Source organism: Notamacropus eugenii, chromosome 1 (assembly GCF_028372415.1).
Source record: "Notamacropus eugenii isolate mMacEug1 chromosome 1, mMacEug1.pri_v2, whole genome shotgun sequence".
NCBI lineage: Eukaryota > Metazoa > Chordata > Mammalia > Diprotodontia > Macropodidae > Notamacropus > Notamacropus eugenii.
Window position 1 is genome coordinate 77987931 of NC_092872.1, and position 21608 is coordinate 78009538.

The 21608-nt window shown below is 42.2% G+C and overlaps 1 pseudogene; it reads left to right on the plus strand.

Moving 5' to 3' along the window:
- Positions 1-128: 128 nt before the first annotated feature.
- LOC140504095 (HAUS augmin-like complex subunit 4) lies at positions 129-15611 on the plus strand (annotated as a pseudogene).
- Positions 15612-21608: the final 5997 nt, after the last annotated feature.

Here is a 21608-nt window from a genome sequence, read left to right on the forward strand (position 1 = left end):
CTCCCCCGGCAGCCGTGGTCTCACGCTATGGCACGTCCACTTTCCGCCAATCGGGAAAGGGCGGATCCTCAAGGCCCCGCCTCCTCGGATTAGCCCATTCTCCGGACGGCGGGGGGAAAGGCAGCTGAATGGCTGGGACGGAGGGGCGTGCTAGGAGGCGGAGACGCGTTAGCAGAAACTGTGGGCGCCGTCTTCTCTACTCTAATCTGCACTCGCACCCCCATCCTCTCGGCGTCGTAGCGAACAAGAGGTGTGTCCTGCGAAGTCCTCCTCCCACTGGTCCTAGGGCCGTTCCCAGCCCCCCGCCATCCTCGTGGGCCGCTCCAGAGTAATTGACAAGTTCAGGAGCAAGTCCCACCCCCTCACCGAAGTCTGGGCGTCCTCCTTCTTCGTCCCCCTCCCTCTGGGGCTGATGCTGCCCTTGGAGGCAGCGGGACGGGGACTTCCACGTAGAGGACAGGGCGAGGGCCACCCAGCTCCACCGTGCCCCCTCCACGGAGTCCAGAAACGCTTCCGTGTGGCTTTTATGGCCGCGCTGTTAGCTGCCAGGGAAGTGATGGGAGCTAATGTCAAGGGGAAAAAAATCTTGAATAAAGGCTAGCTCCATGTAGCTGTGGACCTGGCAGAATCTCTTTCTGGAACTAAAAGGGCTTTTGCAATAGAATTAGATGAGGAAGTCAGTTCAGAGAGCATCAGGTCTTTTTTTTTTTTTTTAAATGTGTTTTAGGCGAAGGTCTCCAAGAGAAGGACATGAGGCTCAACTGGAGACGTTCAGGGAAGGCTATTAGGGCAGCTCGATGACCCACCGTGCCCACGAGTTACACAGGGGTCAGGACCACACCAGGACCTCCCAACCACCTGAACATTTTCCCTCACTCTGTAGTAGGGACTGACTGCAGGAACAGGTCGGGCAAGGCCAGAATTGTGCTCTGAGGCACAGTGATCTTCAGACTGTGCTAGACGGGGAGTTCACGAGTCAGTGACCTGACTGCTGAGTCAGTGCTTTGGGGCATGTCTGGAGTCAGAGCAGCTCCTAGATCAGCTGGGTGTCAGCAAGGATTCTGTCAGAGCTACTCAGAAAACTCTGAATGGGTTCCCACTTTGGGGGTCATAGACAAAGAAATACCAATTAACCAGAAAACTGGGAATGTCTAAGCCTGGATTGTTCCAAGTTTAGATGATTCCGGTTTATGGGGAGGGTGTAAGGGGAAGGAGAATTTCTAGAGGAGGTGCAGGACAGGGAGGAGATGCCAGGTAGGTAGATGGGCCATGACTAAGGAATTAGACAACTTGTTGGACAAAGAAAGATTAGGCTAAAAAAACCAGTTTTTAAGGTGTGTGTGTGTGATCTAACTTAATAATTAAAGATGTGTTGTTGTTATGTTTGTCCATTCTCAAAGAGGACTTTGACATCAAGATGACGACATGACTTGCACTTGACTTTGATTTTTGAGTGAGGGAGGGCTGTGCATGGTCACCAACCTCACTTTCTTCTCCTGAGCCATCTGGGTCCAGTGGCCTGATATTCATCAGGAAGACTGGAGATGGCCCAGGATGCAATGGGAGACCCTGGCCCTTTCAGGCTAAGGCCTTATCACATTCTCATTTTGAGTGAGGTACACCCATTCAATGAATAGGCTTCTTTAAGTAGTTACTCAAGGGATGGTCCCTTTAATAATAATAAAAAAATCAAACTGGGAGGGGAAGACCCTCAGGGTTCCTGAGTTACTATTTGCAGTTACTATTTAGTGATTAACTATGATTTCTTCAAAAAGAAAAAAATTGTCTCAATTCTTTCCTAATGGAGAATAAAGAAGATGTTAGCTTTGGGTACGTTGATGGAGCAGTCTCACAAAAGGTATTAAACCAAAAAAATTTTAATAGCTTTGAAGAAGTCCAATTTTGTTAAAGAAGAAGTCACAATCAAAAGAACATCTGTAGAATCTGTAAAACATTTTTAGTAATACAAAATTTAAAAAAATAAAAATTTTTAGTTAAAAAGTTAAAAAGACATCTAGATATGGTAGCCACTCAACAGAGAATAGGAAAGCCAGCAGAAGATAACAATAGTATTTTGACAAAGCAGTTCTGGAGGCAGAGGAGAAAAATCAGTAAGGCAAAAAAGCCTGTTGGAGAGAGAGTTGTGTCTCAACCCTGAGTATATGAGTCATGCAGGAAAAGCGTCCTTCCCTCCTGGCAGTAACACCGTGTTTGGCATAGAACAGATGCTTAATAAATACTTCTTGACTTGATTGTCAGTGGGAATTTGAGGAAGATTCTCTTTTCTCTTACTATTTTCATTACTATCTGGTCCCTATTTGATTCCAGGTTTAGTGACAAAGGATGCCTTGAATGGGAACTTGGGGCATATTTGCATAATGGGTTACCCCAAACATCCAATCTAAATCTGGATAACATGGAATTATAGTCATGTAGAACACATGCTACATTTCTCTTGTCTTCTTAGTTCCCCCTGATTTGTTCTATATTCCTCTCTCAACAGATATTCTCACTTCCTGTTTTAATGGAAAAATATAGAGGTTATCTGTTAAGAGTTTCCTCTTCTCTCTCATCCCATACCTGGAAACCCCTCTATATCTTCAGCTATTCATTCCTTCTTTATGCCTGTCGCTGAAGAAAAAGAAGCCCTCCTCCTTGCCCAGGCAACCTCTGTGCCTTAGGGGCAATATTTCCTCATCTTTTCTATTCTCCATTGGCCATCATCCCTTCTTGAAGGAATTTCCCTCTCTTTTTGATTTCTGCCTCTGTACCAGTTCCTTCTCCACCATCTGTAATCATTCTCAGATTTACTCTATCCTTAAAAAAACCCTCTCATTTGTTCTTGTCCTCTCTCTTCAAGTTATCATCCTATTTCTCTCTTCCCCCTCACTACCAAACTCCTAGAAGGAATTCTCTATGCTCCCTGTCTGCACTTCCTTACCACCCAGTCCTCAATCCCTTGTAATCTGTCTTCCAACCTTGCCAGCCTATTGAGACTCAAGTAACTAATTATTCTCTAAGGCATACTAATAATTCTTTAACTGCTAAATCCAATGGTCTTTTCTCAGTTCTCACTCTTGTGGACTTCTCTGCAATGTTTGGCACAGTTGATCCACCCCCATCCCTCATCCCCTCTTTCTGGACACTCTCTCCTCCTTTTGGCTTCTATGACTGTTCCCTGTAGTCCTCAGTTTCTTGGTTCAATATTCATCTATCTCTTGCTGTTTTAGCATGGGGTATCTCTGGTACTCTGCCGTATGTCCTCTTCTCTTTTTTTCTCTATACTCTATTTCTTGGATTTCTCATCAGCTGTCATCTGTTCTAGAATCATTTCTTTGCAGATGACTCCCTATATATCCAGTCCTAACCTCTCTTGAATTCCAGTCATTCATCTTCAGCTGCCTATTGAATAACTTCTCTGGTTATTCAGTAGGCATCTCAAACTGAACATTTCCAAAATGAAATTCATTATCTTTCCCCCTAAACCTCTGATTTTGCCTACTTCTGATGAGGGTACTACTATTCTTTCAGTCACAATTTGGGTATTGATGGGAGCAGATGATTTTAAGGTCTTTTCACAATCTGAGAATCTAAAATTCATTTATTCTGGGAGGACAAGTAGCCAACTCCCAAGAGTTGAGTCTATACTTCAGTAGTGCAGGCAATGATCCTCAGGAGGAGTTGGGATGGGAGGTGGCAAGTTGAAAACACTGAAGGTAGCAGAATTAATGGGGGTGGTCTGGGGAGGGAAGACAAATTAGCTGTTATTTCCCCTGATTCTGGGATCACACAGTAAGAACAATGTTGGGGATAAAGGTCCCTGGAGAACTCTGGGGAAGAGAGAAGAACATCCTTCTCTTAACTTGGGTGACCTGTTGATCCACCTTACAATTCTCATAATTTGTGAGGGACTGGTTTGTCCTTGTGCTCTCTTGAAATATATATGAAGAAACAATTCTATTTCTGAGATAATGGGGATAATTTGAATGATACTTACTTTTATAAAGCTCTACATACCCTTTCCTCTTTTGGAAGTAGGTAAATTGCTAGTTAGCTATACCTGAATGGTGGAAGTGTCAAAGTACTACCTGTGATGATTCTTGAGTCACTAAGAGAATCTTGATTGGTGTTGTAGAACAATGATCTGGTTCCCATTCATCTAGGTAAGTGAATCCTAAATTAGTGGATAGTATCTTTAGATCAAATTCACCATTTTGGGGGGGTCTATATGGGATCCAGATACTTTAAGACTAGAAACATTAATGACTAAAGTTAGATCCAGAGACTGGTAGCTCAATAAAATGTCCAAAATTTAGGTGCCACACTGAGGCTGCTGTGTATTTCTGAATTTGTATAGTCTTCTTTTTTGTGTGAGGCTCACCATCCTCTCCTCCAAATATTCTCTAGTAATCTGGAATGGGGGAGGCAGATTGGGGTTTGGCAAAGGAAAGAAAAGAAAGGAATTTCAATTTAATTCAACACTAATTAAGTGCCTACTGTATGAAAAGGCAAGAAATTAGGTGTTGAGTATACAAAAACAAAAAACAAAACAGATTCTACCCTCAAGAAGCAGCATATATTACCAAAAAATAGAAATTGGCTCAATCAATAAGCATTTATTAAGCACCCACTATGATGTCTAGCAGGTAGATGGTATAGTGGATAGAGTGCTGGACCAGAAGTCAGAAAAACCTGAGTTCAAATTTGGTCTCAGACACTAGCTGTGTGACCTTGGGCAAGTCACTTAACCTTATTTGCCTGTTTCCTCATCTACAAAATGATCTGGAGAAGTAAATGGCAAATCACTTCTGTATCTTTGCCAAGAAGACCCCAAATACAGTCAAGAGCGTTGGACAGAACTGAACCAACTGCAATATGTGGTAGGTACTGTACTAGGCACTGGGAATACATATACAACCCACATATACAGTGGATATCTTGAGTAACTCAAGCCATGGAACTAACTGATCAAGGTGAGTATCTGTGAACAGTGCTTCTCTTCCTTTTTCTTCCTGTTTGCTTGGGACTGGGGTTCTGTATTTAAAGATATTGACTTCTGGACCCCCACAGGCAAAGCCTCTCAGACCCCCCTCCTTAGGATCATGGGACATTTTGTGAATGCATCAGGCAATCGCTGGAGTCCAACAGCAATGTAGAAAAACATTCCAGTTCAGCTTCTGTGATGCCTTGATGGTGTGTCCCCAGGTTATCTAGCAAGAGAATGCAATTTCTGAGTTACCCGCCAGGTGATGCTGTGGGCAAGCCCCCAGTCAGGCTGTCTTACAGGTCTTCCTGGTGTAAGGGGGTGCCCTAAGCAGCTAGTCTGGGTTCAGAATTTAGACTAAGGGATAAAGTAAAATACTGGTTGAAAATATTTTTTAAAGAATAGAAAATCAATAAGTGCATTCACCCCACCTCGAGAATGTCCGCTTTTAATGGTCTCCGTAGTCACGGGGCATAGGCAATCAACATTTGGTAGCGCAGTTTGACATTGCCAAAATTAAAGGAAAGTTGTTGAGCAGCCCTACGAAATGCACTGCCACCTCCAGGTATCCCAAACTCCTGCTTACCTTCCCAAATATTTGGGGTATTTGGAGAAAGGTCTTCCTGGTCATGGGGATGGTTAAGGGACGAAAGGTGTGTGTGGGGGTGTGGGTGTCTGGAGCTGGGGTCAAAGGTCTCAAACTATATCAAGTTCAGCAGCCAGGCAGGGGCTAGGGGGTCAAAGTAACTAGCTGCTGGCCCTATCAGCCACTTAAGTCTTTGTTCCTTGGACTGACTGGGATATCTTGTGGTAGAACTAGTCTCAGAGTGTCTCAGTTACTAGCAGATAGTCTTAGCTTGTGGCCACCCCAACCATGTCTCTATGGACATGTCCACAAACCCTAAAAGGGAGTGGAGCAACAGCAGAGTATCATTGGAAATGCTCCCCCAGTCCTCTGTCCTCACATTATCAATGGTCTCTTGGTAACCTCATCAGCTCCTATGGATTTAACTAGCATCTCTATGCAAACACTCACAGATGTGTGTGTACATATATCTATGTGTGTATATATGTGTATATGTATATATACATATATATGTATGTGTGTATATACTTACACACAAATGTGTGTGTGTATCCAGTCCCAGATTCTTCCCTAAGTTTCAGTCCTGTATCACCCAATTATCTATTGTATATTTCAAGATGCTTGCCTCAAGGACACCTCAAATGCAGCATGTCTAAAACTGACCTTATTATCTTTCTCCCCAAGATGCATCCATCTTCCAAAACTCATTATTTCTTTTGAAGGTACAACTATTATTCCAGGCTCCCAGGATAATAATATCAGTATTATCTTCAAATCCTCACTCTCCCTCATCACACCTATTAGCTGCCAAATCTTACTTCTGCTTCTGCAACAGCTCTTGCATCAAATCCCTTGACTGTATTCATAGGGCCATCCCTTAGTTCATCACCTCTTCCCTACATTATTGCAACAGCTGCTCAATTGGTGTCTCTGCCTCAAGTGTCTCCCCACTCTAGGTCATCCAACATACTGTTGCCAAAATAATTTCCTTACTTGAAGATCTGGCATATGACTTACCCACTTAGTCTACTCCAGTGATGTCTTAATCCCTTTAGGATAAAATCAGAACTCCTCTGCTTAGCTTTTAAAGCACTTCACAAACCAGCCTCAACTTGTCTTTCTAGCTTTATTGGCCATTACTTTTCCTCCCACACACTTCAGTCCAATCTACTGGCCTTCTCTCTATTCCTCACACATTACAATTAATCTCCCAATCTCCATGCCTTTGCGCTATCTGACCCACATGCCCAGAATGAACTTATTCCTTATCTAACCCTCAAAAACTCTTTCTTCCTTTGAGTAACATCTCAAGCATCATGCTCTGCATGAACTGTCCTGATCTCCCCAACAATTATCCTCTTTCTCAAACTTGTAAATATCTTATATTTAACTATTTTGTATATCTGTATATATATTTATATATACTTATATATGTATATTAACTATTTTGTATATATCTATTCACTTTATTTTATGTATTTCTATATATCATATATAAATATATATTATTCTATATGTATTTATATGTGTGCTTGTCTCCTCTTTAGTTTAAAAGTTCCTTGAGTGTAGGAATTTTTCCCTCTTGTACTTGTATCTCCAGCACCTCTGACAACGCCTAGTTGTTGAGGGCCAGGGTGGAGTAGGGTTGACAAGATCAGGAAAGACCTCCGGGAAACAGTTCTTTGAGACTGTGCTCATTATCATCCGGAACAGCTCTCCAAGCCCCCCAGATGTTGCTGTCTCTGTGAGACAAACAAGAGAATTACAGAAAACAAGGGATATGTAAAATAAATGCCCTCCAGGCTCACAGTCTTTAAGATAAGACTGATTAAATCACTAGGGCAGGAGACAAGCAGAATGTCATGTAGACTTACAGTTTCTGTCTATAAATACCCAGACCCTCAGATCAATAAACAGAGTTGGTCTTTCTTCTCCTGCCTCTCGTGTCTTTCTTCTTCACCGAATCACCGAGACGAAGGCCTTCTGCTACACCTAGTACATAGTAGGAGCTTAATTAGTACTTGTGGATTGCTAGATCAATGGATTAAGCAAGCTTTTACCCAACCTTGAGGTAAATTGTAATTTTAAAAAGATACAGGCTCAGTTTAGGGACAGGTTATGCTAGTTAGAATGAGGGGCAGTTTTTTTCAACCCCAAGGCCCCATTTTGATAATTTTCAGATCCTCCCCTCATTTGGTTCTGGTATGGAGTACCTGATTCAGCATAATCATGAAGCAGTCCTGCGGAGGGGAGGGGCATTGCTCAGCTCTCCCATTAAGCAGAGGGTACTACTGTTTGCACCCCTGGGCCCTTGACGAAGACCTCCACAATGGAAACATGGGCTTGGGTGGTCCCAATATGGTTTATTCCTAGAGAACTAAGGTCTCTGTTCTTCATTAGTGGCTATACTAAGCCCTCTGTTGTCCTCTGCTTCCCAGGCTTTCTCTTTCCTAACTACCCATAGGCTTCTCTTGAAAGGATAAATGGCCAGTTCAAGGTCCAGGGAGTGGTGTGTCTCAGAACACCAAACTTAAGGAGCCAGCTCCTATTAGTCAGTTTCCAGCGATGGGCTTAGGTTTGGTTTTATTTTCAACACCCTCAGTCCTCTATCCCATGCTCAACTCCCAACCTGGCATTCTGATCTTTCATCAAGTTGGCTGAACAAATCCATCAGGCTGACTGGTTTACTTGTAGCAAAGTACTCTTGTCAAATGATCTTGAAGCTCCTAGCTCAATCCTGTCTTTACCATCTCCTCAAAGCCTGCCTTCTCTTTGCCCCAAAATTTCTCTTAGTGGCTGAAATTTCATTTGTGTACCGAAGTGTGGGTTTCTATCCCTGCCCAGCATTGACACTGCAGCTGTGGTTTCAACGTGCCCTATGTGGGCAACCAGACATTGAATGAGGGTAACCAAACATTAAATGGAACTCTCCCTCAAAACACTGATGGTTCCCTGCCAACAGGGTGTAGCGAATACAGGAGTGAATACTGAATCAAGAAATCTTGAGGTTCAAATTCTGCTAGCTGTGGGACCTTGGGAAAATCTCTGAACCTCTTTGAGCCTATTTCTTCATCCTGTAAAATGGGAAACAATAAAAATACCTGACTCACAAGACTGTTGTGAGAATCAAATTAGATAATACATATAATGAATTTTGTAAACCTTAGAGCACTATATGAATGTCAGCTAGCTGTTCTCTAGAGCATCACAGATTTAGAGCTGAAGGGAAGACTGAGGGTCATCTAGTTCAACTCTCTCATTTTATAGATGAGGAAAACTGAGCCCAGAGTGGTAAAAGTGATTTGCCCAAGGTCACATGGGTAGTGAATGGCAGAGCCAGGAGGTCTTTCCCATGTGCCAAGCTATCACTTCCAAGCTATTGTTATTAGATTTCTATGAAGGATGTGACCTGTCAGAAGCATTCCCTCCCAGTTCCTTAATAAAAGAGGCCATTCAAGCCTGATCTCTTAGCTAGATGGTGCAGTAGATAAAGCTGTGGGCCTGGAACTCACCTTCCTGAGTTCAAATTCAACCTCAGATATTTAGACTTAGTATACTTAGTAGCTATGTGTCCCATTTAACTCTGTTTGCCTCAGGTTCCTCATCTGTAAAATGAGCTGGAGAAGGAATTGGCAAACCACTCTAGTATCTCTGCCAAGAAAAACCCCAAATGGTCTCACAAAGAGTCAGACGTAACTGAAAACAACCAAACAGCAAAAATCAAAAGCTGATCTGGTCCTGTACCCAGAAAGGCTTAAACTGTTTCCCACTGTTCTCAGAAAATGAACAGGGTTATGATCGATCACTGGCTCCTCTGAAGGCAAGTTGGTACTTGTTAGTATTTTCTGAGCCAGGCACACTTGCTGAATTGAGATTCTCAGTCAGTCAACTACCATTTATGAACTAAGCACTAAGGAAACAAAGAAAGGTCAAAAAAAAGATAGACCCTGTTCTCAAGAAGCCCACATCCTGATGGAGGAGACAATGGACAAACAACTACGTATATACAAGATAGGAAAATGTACTAACATTAAGTAGACCTGGGAGAAACATTTTGCAAAAGATGGATGTTAGTTGAGACTGAAGGAAGCCAGGGATGCTAGGAGGCTGAGGAGAGAGAGCTTTCCAGAACTATGTTTGCTCCATTAGGCTATGTACCAACCCATCTAACATGACAGAGAAAAGTGAAGCTATCCTTATGGATTCATTGGTGTAACTGTCAGGTAGTGGGGATTGTTGATCACAGGCTTCCTTGATCACCACCCTTATACAGATGACAGTGACAGCTGCTGGCTTGGTGATTACCAGCCACTGGGATGGTGACTGGAAACAAGCTTAGCTGTATGATTCAGACAAGCATCCCTAATCCAGGTTTGACCACAAACTTGCCATTTTTATTTGTCTCTGCAATGACACAGGCCATTTGGTGTTCTGAAACAATCAAGACATGAATCCCAAGCAACCTAGATATCCTTGAACACCTCCATCTCCTAAGATGATGACTAGAGGGGATGATAGTCTGTTTGCACCCCTGCAAACTTTGGATAGCATTTTCCTTTGAGAGTCCTTTGTACTTATCTTGTACTGCTCTGCCAGTTTTGTGTCTCTAGACCTCTTCTCCTCCTTCCCAGAAACAATTCCACCTTCTCATGCGTAGTAACACACAACTCCTTGCACAAGGCACTCCTTGACTTACACCTTACCACCTTATTGTGACTCTACTTTCTCTACACCAAAGTGGGTCTCCTTCAGCATTACCAGTAACCATATACTAGTGATGTTCTTGTTTCCTGGATCCCCTAAATAGCCTAATGGAACTGTCCTCAGTCATTCTCCTCCACAGCTTCTCCAGTAGTGAACACTATGAAGGGACCGTTCCTTCTGATACCAGCATGCCTCTTTGTCACTCTGCCCCATGGTATTCCAATATCCTAACATACAGGATGAAATATCACAACTCATTGTCTTTTTTTATAGCATCCATGTACCAGACATGCCTTTTTGTTACTTAAATGTTATCATCCACTTTTAGACCCAGACATCTGAATCCAATCAACCAAGCACATTCAGCATCCAGCGAAGTCAAGAGGCTCCATGTCTTGACCTAGGTTTTAATATTCAGTGGAGATTTTGAAAATAGCAAAAGATGAAGACCCTAGAGTCTGAAGGCAAGGTCACACCCCAGTCTGGATAAGTTCCTAGGCTCTTTTTGGTCTTTTCCTTGTGGCAATTGCTTTACATTAGTTAAATATCCATAGGAAAGAGTGATAGTTCATCTTTATGTCTGTTCCTTTAGCCCTTTCACATTTTTCAGTGTCAATAACTTATCAAAGTAAGTTGGCTTGGAACTGTCTTAACTGTGTACCATTTTCTCTTCATTTTTGGCCTGTTTTTTCTAGTTTGGTGTTGAGTTTGATCTTTACCGTAAGAACCTGATAGTCTGAATGTATGCAGAGAGCTGATTCAGAAATGACTCCCACATTGTCAATTTGTGTTTGTGAAGGTAAAATCATTTTTGTTCTGGTGAACAGCATTCAACATGTCAAGAGCTTCCTACCTCTCTCCTTGAAGAAAGTATTCGTGATATGAATATAACCTGTAGCTCAGCACCATCATCCTGCCCCAAAGGACTGAACTCAAGGGAGCAGATTCAATTCTCAGGACTGACCTGTAGAGTTGAGGGAACTGAGGGTATTAGGACAGCAAATGGTTAAAGTGGGAACTAAGTCTACCACATTGACTCCATCTTGTGACTTAATTCTAGAGTTAACTCAGTTCCTTTTCTATTCAATTATGGATTTAGTCCAACTTCTGTCTTATGAGAAAACCTTATTTCATTGTGGGAATTGGGAAACCTTATTGTATTATTTGAACTTAACCCTATATGGCTGAGAAATTGGATCACCTCGCCCTGCTGCTTAGAGATCCTTAACTAAACATGTAGGTTATACTGACCAGAAACACAGTCAGATCCAAAGAGTGATGCAAGAAGTTATCGCCTTGTACTATTCAAGCAACCCCTATGTCTTATCTGCAAACTGGCCCCATCATGAGCCATTAGTTATTGTTTCCATGTTTCTTTAATCATTTACAGACATTTGGGGGGAGTAGGACATCTCTTTTTCTGAATTCAGGGAATTGTACCTGTTTGCTTTCCCCCTTCCCAATTTAGAAAGTCCCTAATCTTTCTTCCAATTAGAAATGAGATTACTGAATGTTGTTTTTTTTTCTTTTAATGCATTGGCCTTATTTGATTAATCGCCTTTAACATATAAAAGTCTGTCTCCAGATCAGCTATGAATGACTCAGTGTTTTCAGCAACACAGTAATACAAGATAAGTACAAAGGACTCGAAGGAAAATGCTATCCATATCCATATAAAGAACTGATAGACTCTGAATGCAGATCAAAGCATATTTTTCTCACTTACTTTATTCTTTCTCATGGTTTTATTTCCTTTTGATTTGTTTCTTCTTCCATAACTGTGATGAATATGGACATGTGTTTTACATAATAGCACATGTATAAACTATACGAAGCTGCCTACCATTTTCAGAAGAGGGGAGGGTAAGGAAGGAGGGAGAAGAATCTGAAACTCAAAATCTTGTCATAATGAATGCTAAAATTTGTTTACAAATATGTAATTAGGAAAAAATAAATACTATTTAAATACAAAGAAGAGGAAGAGATAGAATAGCAATTTTGCAATAACAAAAAAAAGTCTGTCTCCCTCTGTATTGGGAGTTAAGGCTTAAGCTGACAAAGTCTAGTCTGAGTTTGTTGGACAGTTGCCAAGCATTGCTTAATAAATCAAGATGCTCAGGACATCCAACCTTTGTTACCCCAGTCATTTCATCTTTCACTGGCCACAGTGAAAGGCCCCCTTTTCTCCATCCTGGAGTTTTACTCTGAGAAAAATCTCCAAAATAAAAGTTAGGGTTGCTTGTGTTGGGGTTTATTTCATATGTGAGTAATGGGGTCTTCAACTCCTACAAGGTACTTAATTTATAGTAAGGGTGATGGGTTTGAGATAGCCTTTATTTCATTCCACAGGAGGAGCATAAGACAGTAAGCACTCATAGGGGAGTGTAAACAAATACAGACACAGAAAATATTCGAATAGCTCATCAACTACCCCTTGGAGAGAACTGGACTTGTAACTGCTCCTAGGGCAGATCTTTGTCATCTTCTTGTGTCTCTCCCCTAGAGTCTTACAAAGCCTCCCCAAGATATGTGGTACCTCTCTGTTGTACAGACCCTCCCCCCCCATACTCCACCCCCCGAGAAGTTAAAGGTGCTTGGGGACTGCTGAATAAGTGAACTTATGGAACTTGCACTCTCCAAAAAAATTATTGGCTTTGCTTTCCAAGGGATGTGCTGTGTAGGAAACATATGATCTCTCCTCTTCTTTCTCTAAGGAAACCACTACCACCTTGATCACCATCTCCACTCAGACCCTCATGGAGACAGCATTAGGACCCTGAAACCAAGAGCCTTGAGAAGAGCAGTATCCCCCAGGCTACCAGAACCACTTCCAGCACACTCCCAGCAGCCATCATTGAGGGGAGAAATCACTATGGAGAAGAATCCAACTTCTTCATCACCACTAGCAACAGCTGATAACCAGATGCCACCAATAGTCATATAAACTCAGAAGCCATTTGAGTGGCAGTGCTACCACTCCCACTCCCCCCAACCATCATTCCTGCTTCCAGTCTAGTCCTCACAGTCACTGTATGGGAAATTAACTCCTTTGCAGAAGGGGCCATCCACCTCCAACATCCTCCAAGCAAGTGCTACCTATAGAGTAGACAAATCAGTGTAGATAAAGCAACAAGGCACCCTGAGGGAGAGACAAGAGGCAGCAAGTACCAGGCAAGTTGAACCAATACCACCTTGACCACCATCTTCCCTCAGACCCTGATGGGGACAGACCAGGATCTTAAACCCACAAAGCACTGGGAACACTAACCTTACATAATGACATTTAAGAAGAGGCCATTTATCATTTGCTTCACTACAGCATTCTAAAGACCGTGGGACTTTTCCATCTGACTTGCAGCTAAAACTTTCACCTTGGGTATAAGTGACTTGCTCATACTTCCCCTCCTTGAGTTTTGTGGGTCTTTTTTCAGGACTTTTCTACCACTTGTGTGGTAGAGGAGTGGTGGTGGCCTTCCTTGACCCATTTTACATCCCCCCTCAGGGTCCAGGAGGATACTTTTGGTCCTATATATGGAGGCACAGGAGGGGTTGGGAAGGCTTTGAGGGAGCCATCACCACTCAGAATCAAGCCCATTTGTTGTCTCAGTGGGGCACTCAGAACCCTCACTTTAACAGGCTCCTGCTGTCTTTCTTAATACATGGATGAGAGTGGTTTAAGCACCACTTTTGCAGAAGAGCAAGCTCAGACATGGAAGGGGTTTGGCTGCAAGAGCCAGCATGGCTGGGATCAGAGTTTGTGCAGAGACTCATGATGGAAATGCTTGTGGACTACCATGTAAAGGCACACCACACAAATCTGACCCCAGAGGATAAGAAGTTTCATGAAACCCTTGGACAGAGTTTATTCATTACTGAACTGGCTTGACTTGTGGATCTGAGCCAAGAGAAGGTGATGCCACTTTTGCTGGGCCTGGTGAAGTCAGACTTGCTGGAACTGATGCCTCCTTCTGAGGATTTTGTGAGAATGAGGGGGTGTCTTCCATCGAAACTTGGGGAACTCAAGAAGAAGTGTTTCATTCTGCTCTGCTCTCATGATCCCAGTTCAGATTCTGATAGTGAAACACCAAAAGCAGCTAGCAAATGTACTGACAAGGGAGACTTGAGAGAACCAGAATGCCAAGAGACAGCAGAGGGAAGAGAAGGTGACCTGAAAAGCACAATTCCACTTGTTCTCAGGTGCTCCTCCATTGTCTTGCACTGCTAGAGGAGGCTTCTTCAGGAACACCAGCTAAATTACACAATCAGAGCTGGATCAGATCAATGCCCAGTACTTGGAGATCAGGTGGAGTGCCACAATTCTGAAGCCAAGAATGGAGGAGCCATAGATTTTGTCAGACACACACACAGTTGAGAAAGTGTCAGTTCATCACTTCGTTAGGGATAGTTTAGAGGGGCCCATTTGCCTACAGAAGCAAGGCATGGAGAAATCACTCCAGGTCTTGAGCACATATAAGGTGCTTGGTGAGGGATTTCACAGACTGGTGAAGGAATATACTTATTTGAAGCAGGCAGCCGAGAACAAGTGCTGGGCTCTTTAGGAGTTTAATAAGGCTTACCATTGGGTTTTACAGAAACCAAGGACCAGGATCCTTCTGCCTCAGCAGCACACATTCTTCCTGTCCTGTTTCTCCTACACGAGTATTGCTGCTAAAGGGGGAATGAGGAGACACCCCTCATACAGTAAAAACTCTTGTAGACTAGGCATTCTCCTAGTTTATGTCTTGTGCTTACAATAACATGGTTTCTTCTGATCCTTCCCTAGGAATAGATTTGCACATCTTGGGGCCTCATAAGAAAACCAGTTCTGGAATTTGTCCAATTGTTTCCTAAATAAAATATGGTTTAAATAAATTAGAAGAATATGAGCTCCTTGAGAGCAGGAACTCGCACTTTTTTTATTTGCATCTTCAGTGATTACCATAATGATTTCCACATAGTAAATACGTAATAAATGCTTCATTCATCCACTAATTCATTCTATCAGAAAATGTTGTGGCTAAGTCTTTCTTTAGCTGTGTCTGGCTCTTTCTGACCCCTTTTTGGATTTTCTTGGGATTCTGGAGTGGCTTGCCATCTGCTTTTCTAGCTCATTTTACAGATGAGGAAACTGAGGCAACAAGAAATGTCACTTGCTCAGGGTCACACAGCTAGTGAGTATCTGAGGACAGATTTGAATTCAGGAAAATTAGACTTCCTGACTCTCAACCTGATGCTGTATTCACAGTATTACCTAACTGCCCCATATCAGAAAATAATCTTCTCTTAGGAGGTCTGGTGCCTGGACTCAGGAACTTTCACACTGGAGACTACCCCTAAGGTAACTGCCAAAGTTGCCATTGCCTAGATGGTTTTCCTTCTTTGACTAGAAGATTAAATTGCAAGATTTCACGAACTTGAGACTTCAATGGCCCCTCCCCTACTACCACCTTTATATGAGAGGTTGGGGTCCAGGAACAGTGTCCTTGCACTTCTTTCTCAGTCCCAGCTGGAGCACAAATCTATTGCTGCCATGCTCTTCTGTGGCAAGTTGCTATCCATTGTCCCTGCATCTGGGTACAAATTCCTCATCCTTGAACTTCAGACACAGAACTCACCTGCTGGGCTCTGGGCTCTCTTTTGAAAGTGTAAAGGAAGCTCAAGAGTGGGAGAGAGGGAGGGAGAGAAAAACCATAGAGAGAGAAGGCTGATTATCACTTAGCCAGTCATCATGAGGCAGCTGAAGTCTCTGAAATTCAGTGTGACACTGGTAAGCCTATGCTTACATTCAGGATACTTATTTATATATATACATACTATATACTTATATATAGTACGTATATATATAGTTTATATATGTGGTATATATTTAAATATATATATAGCGCAAGCATGTTTACATCCTTGGAGGAGATGCCTGTTAGTTGCTTCCAAACAAGAGGACATAGCCTGTAATGTCATCACACTGATTGGGAAACTCAAACTGTTCAGTGATTCCCTGATTGATTACTCCCTTAAGTAATACATTCTACATGCCTTTATCCTTTTTAGTTTCTTGATTCTGAGCCATATTTTTCACCCTCCTCTTCTATTTCCACTTTTACATTGAAGTCATTGGGGCTCTGGAGAAGAAAGTAAGGCTGGTGACCTTGCACAGCCCTCCCTCACTCAAATCAAAGTCAACCGTAAGTCATGTCATCATTCCCTGATGTCATGACGCTCTTTTAGAACAAAGGACACACACAACAACCACCTGAAGTCACTGAATATTAAAATACATGTTGATGCGTATTTCATTTGGAACCTCTATCTAGTTTGTATGGAATTTCCCTACCTCTTCCTCCTCATCTTCTATACCAGATATTGGCTCATAAATGGCACTTATCTCCAATGGCTATCTTCTTTCTTATTTGCATCTGCAGGCAAGATGGATCAAGTATCCTATGAAATGATGTTTCTTATTGCATATGGACTCACAACATAACCACTGGCCAGTTCTTTCATTTGCTTCTCTAACAAGAACCTGTGAGGTATCCTGACCTGTAGTTACAACTCCCTTATATTTTCTCATTTCATTTAAGGTGAAAACATCAATATTTATATGATTCATTTCCTGGAGTGATATATTGACTTGTTGGTCAATGGACAAGGAGCTTAGAGTAACAAAATTAAATGATGACTCTAAACTAACATCAACATTAACTTAAATTAAATTGATAATCTAAAAACTGTAATTTTAAATTTAACCTGTTATGTTTCTTGTATGCCATCCTGCCCACCATTCCTGCTGGAGTAGTAGAAAGAGACTGAAGTAGGACCAAGGGCCCTTTTGCATTTTCTTTTCTTATTGTGATACGGTGGCCAAAGAATTTATCACCTACTGGCCAGCCTGCTAGTGAGGATTCTTTCCATACTTGGCTAGGCTGGTTCATGGATGGGAAACACAATCTGTTACCATGATCATATCCAGCCTGGTGCTACATAATTTTTAAAAAATGTGTAAGAATGAGTATATGATAATATGACACTGAAACCTCTTGCTGGCCTCTTTGATCACCATGGATCACCATAACTGGTCCCCAGAAACAACCTGAATTCTTTTAACTCAGTTAATATAACTGAACACCAAGTTCAGCATGGGACTGTGGTTTCTAATTATATGTAACCTTATCCTTCAGGGCCATTGGTATGGGACTTTCTATTCATTGGTAGAGATTAAAGTCTGTAATCTGAGGGGGCCAGGTAGAGTTGTTGAGAGGGGAAGATGCATAAGGACACACTCTCTTGAAGTCAATAAAAGGAGAAAAGGTCTCTGGAAAGAAGGCAACATCAGAGGAGCTGGCAGTCTCCATCATATATCCATCTCCAGCTTACTACCCTAGAGACCTCAGGGAATTTCCCATTTTGGAACTCTTTTGGCTGAGCTGAGTTACCTTGCCCCCTAAGAGGAGACCATTTTCACTCTGTATTGTCACATATATTCTGAGACATATGCTTTCTCTGATTTCTGTTTTACTATAAACTTGAATAAATGGGTTTCTTTACTGTTTCCTCTTGGTATGGTCAGGGACTATCTGCAATCATCCTGATCTATATCTTGCCAGTTGGTCAATGAAGTTCCTTTCCTCTCCCTTTCCCTCTCTCTCCTCTCCATCCTCTCCTTCTATCCACATAAGGCATCATACCCTGACCTGCCAGTCCTCTGCCCAAAGGAATGTAAATATTTATCACTGAAATCTTGAAAGATATTTTGAAGTTTACAAGCTAGATTTCTTTTCTAATGATCATGGCTTAAACCTTATTCATTTTGGCCAAAAATAGGTCCCCACCCAAGCCCCACTTAGTAGTATGTTTGGGCCCTCATGGCTGAGAGTGAATGTAAACAGCAATTGTTTCGGTTTTGTCCAGAAACCCAGAGGGTCTTCCTCTCCCAGACTACTTTTCCCTTTACTAGACCAAAGGGGGGCCATTCTTTGCCTCATTTCTTTGTTTTCCCCACTTACTTTATTCTATATTTTTGATTAATTTATTTATTTTAGTCTTCTACATTCATTTCCACAAGATTTTGAGTTCCACATTTCTTCTCATCTCTCCCCTTCCCCTACCCCAAAGTGGTATGCATTCTCATTACCCCTTCCCCCACATCACACCTTCCTCCCCCATCCTCTTCCCGCTCATTTTCTTGTAGGCGTTGCTTCATTTCTTACATAGCCTTAACCACTGAATGGGCTCTGCCTCAGTCAAACTGAGACCTGCTAAAGACCTTAGCTTGAAAAAGCCAGTCTCCCACTGCATTGGTGCCATCTCCAGTCATCCTGACCTATATATGGTTCTGGAGGAGAAAGTGAGGCTGGTGCCTTCACACAGTCCTTCCTCACTTAAATCCAATTCACTTGTAAGTCATGGCTGATGTCATGATCCTCTCCTAGAACTAAGGACAAAGGACACCAACAACACTTTGTATATTCCTGGTAGAGCCAGGGAAGGGGTGGGAAGGGGTCAAGGCTTGGATAAAGAGCTTGGGGACCCCTTTCCCCATTAAGAATAGTGAATAGGAGTTTAGCTTCAACCTAAAAATTACCTCCCCTAGACTAATACTATTTAAAGGAGCAAATAGATACAATTCTAGTCTGGGAACCCCTCTTTCTGAGGAGAGCAGAGTGGCCTCTGGCCCCAGCCTCCTGCTTCCCCTCCAGGTAGGAATTAAAGTCTTCCTTGGAGAAGGGAATGGGGGAGAGGAAGTGCTAGAGATGTCTATTCTTACCTCTCTTCAAGCTGTACATGATGTGTGTGTGTGTGTGTGTGTGTGTGTGTGTGTATGTGTGTGTGTGTTGGTGTGAAGTTGCTACATATAATCATGGAAAAGTGGTTTAAGTCGTCATGTAGTTCACTTTTTAACCAAGTTTATTAATGAATAAAGCAAATCAGAAAACATTTATATGGGGAAAGAATAGTAAAGTAAATATCAGGGAAAATCAATGAGCGGAATAATTCTCAGCCATTTGTCCCCATACACAAAGGGGTACTACTTCCCACAGATTTCCATACTGGTAGAGAAAAGAGTACTCAAAGGCTAGGAAAGGTATCTGGGAGACTTCAAATGGCTCCATCTTCCTGCAACCAGCTGTACCTTGCTTTTTCTTGATTTCACTTTGCATAAAATCCTTGGTGTGGACTCAGCTGGTGAGGTGACTTCATTTTCCCCAGGAGAATATGATTGCTCATTGTTGAGACCACACCCACCAACATTTCTGGGTTAATTAGCTCACTTTAAGTTATTTTATTAGTCAGGGCTAAACTCCATTTGACTGAGGTTACTCAGGAAAATCTCAAGATCTTGCTTACCTATCATCCTCTCACAGAAAGGTCCCCAGTTCTTATGAGAATAACAGCTAACATTCACATAGTACTTTTAGGTTTGCAAAGCACTTCACATCTCTTATTCCATTTGGTCTTCACAAAAACCCTATGAGGCAGGTGCTATTATTATCTCCAGTTCAGTGCCTCAGTTTCCTCATCTAGAAAATGGGGATAATAATAGTATCCATCTTCCTGAATTGTTGGGTGGATCAAATGAGATAACATTTGCAAAGTGCTTCACAAACTTTAATGTGTCACAAATGCTATTTTTAAAAATTATTTCACAGATGAAGAAACTGAGGCAAATAAAGGCTAAGCGACTTACCCAAGATTACACAGCTGGTAAGTGTCTGAGGAAAGATTTGATTTCAGGCATTCCTCACTCCAATACCAAAGCTCTAACTATTGTACCACCTACCTGCATTAGGGTGACTAAGTTTCTTTTACCTCTTCCTCTCTCCAGGATAAAGTTTCCCAGAATCATAGGTATGGAACTGAAAAGGACTTTAGAGCTTATCAATCGAACCTCTCAGGTGAGAAAACCGAGTTTTAAATTGGCCCAGGGTCACATAGTTAGTAATTGTCCAAGGTGGGATTTGAACTCCAGTCTTCTTCACTCCAAACCTCACTCTCAACCCCAAGATGCTACCTCCCCTTGAGTCTCTAGTATAGCTATGGGAAATTGACAATGGGGAGAATATCTCTCAATCATTTAGCGATTCCCTAAAAAAACTGGTCAGCTGTATCCTCCTCAGATAATTTCTATCAACTTGGGCCCCAGCAGTGGGGGCTGAGAACAAAGGTCAAGTAAACACACAGCTCAGTTATAACCTTGAATCCTGGATTGTAGGGGATGAGAGGGGGTGGAGCTAGAGTGAGGGTAGGGGACAAGAATAGATAAGTTTCATCCACTTTTCTCCCCCAGCGATCTCAAGGTCCCATACACCTCATTTTTTTTTCTTTGTAAAGGTTTATAAGAAGAAATCCTGATTTGAGTTTAAGAGCTGTCCTTGACATGAACTAACTACATGACCTTGGACAAGACACTTCAATTTTCTCTTTTATGAAATTAAGGGGTTGGACTGGATTATTTTTGAAGTCCTTCCTGGCGAGTCCTATGTTTTGCTTCTCAACTTTAAACTGGGGCTCTTATTTTAGCTTTCTGAGAATGAGGCTTCTGTGCCAACTGAGATCCTGTACCGTTAATGGAACAGCTTTAACGTTCCAGCTCTATTCAGCCTCCTCTCCCTCCAGAAAGAACATTGGAAATTCCGCCTTAGGACCTTCCTCAGCCTGGGAGTGATCTGAAAGTAATCTCTCTCCAAGGTCACTCAGGGCCTTAGAGTTAGATCTGTTCTCATCCTCCTCAAGCTCTCATTAAGAGGTATTAGTATTCATGATCCACTCCTTTAAAATAGTCTTAAATTTTTGTTGTTGAAAAGATAATCTTGATTCCCTTGACTTCCAAGACATGAAGCTTTCACAGTTCTCCTATTCCTCTAAACCTTCTTTGTCTCCTTAGTTGGGTCTTCTTCTTCTTTCTGCCCCTTAAACACTAAGTACCCCTAACAGTTTTCTTCTTGGTCCCTTTCACACTTCTCTTAAATGATCTCTGCCTTAGAGAGCTTATCTATGCCCATAGTTTCTACTCCCTGCAGACCCTGACCCGATGAATGTCTACCGACATCCTACTAGTAGCTAAAACACAGTATGTCTAAAACTGAGTTTTTCATCTTTTTGAAACCTGTGTTTTCCTTAACTTCTCTATTTCTATTGGTTTGTTCAGTCATTTCTGACTCTTCATGATGCCATTTAGAGTTTTCTTGGCAAAGATACTGGAGTGGTTTGCCATTTCCTTCTTGTTGGGGGTGTAAGCTCAGTTCCATGTGGACAGTCTCGGGCAGGTAAAGGTGAGGACTTCTAAACCTTAGAGTTCTCATGAGGCCCCCCAGGGAACAGCAGGGAATTGAGGTGTGA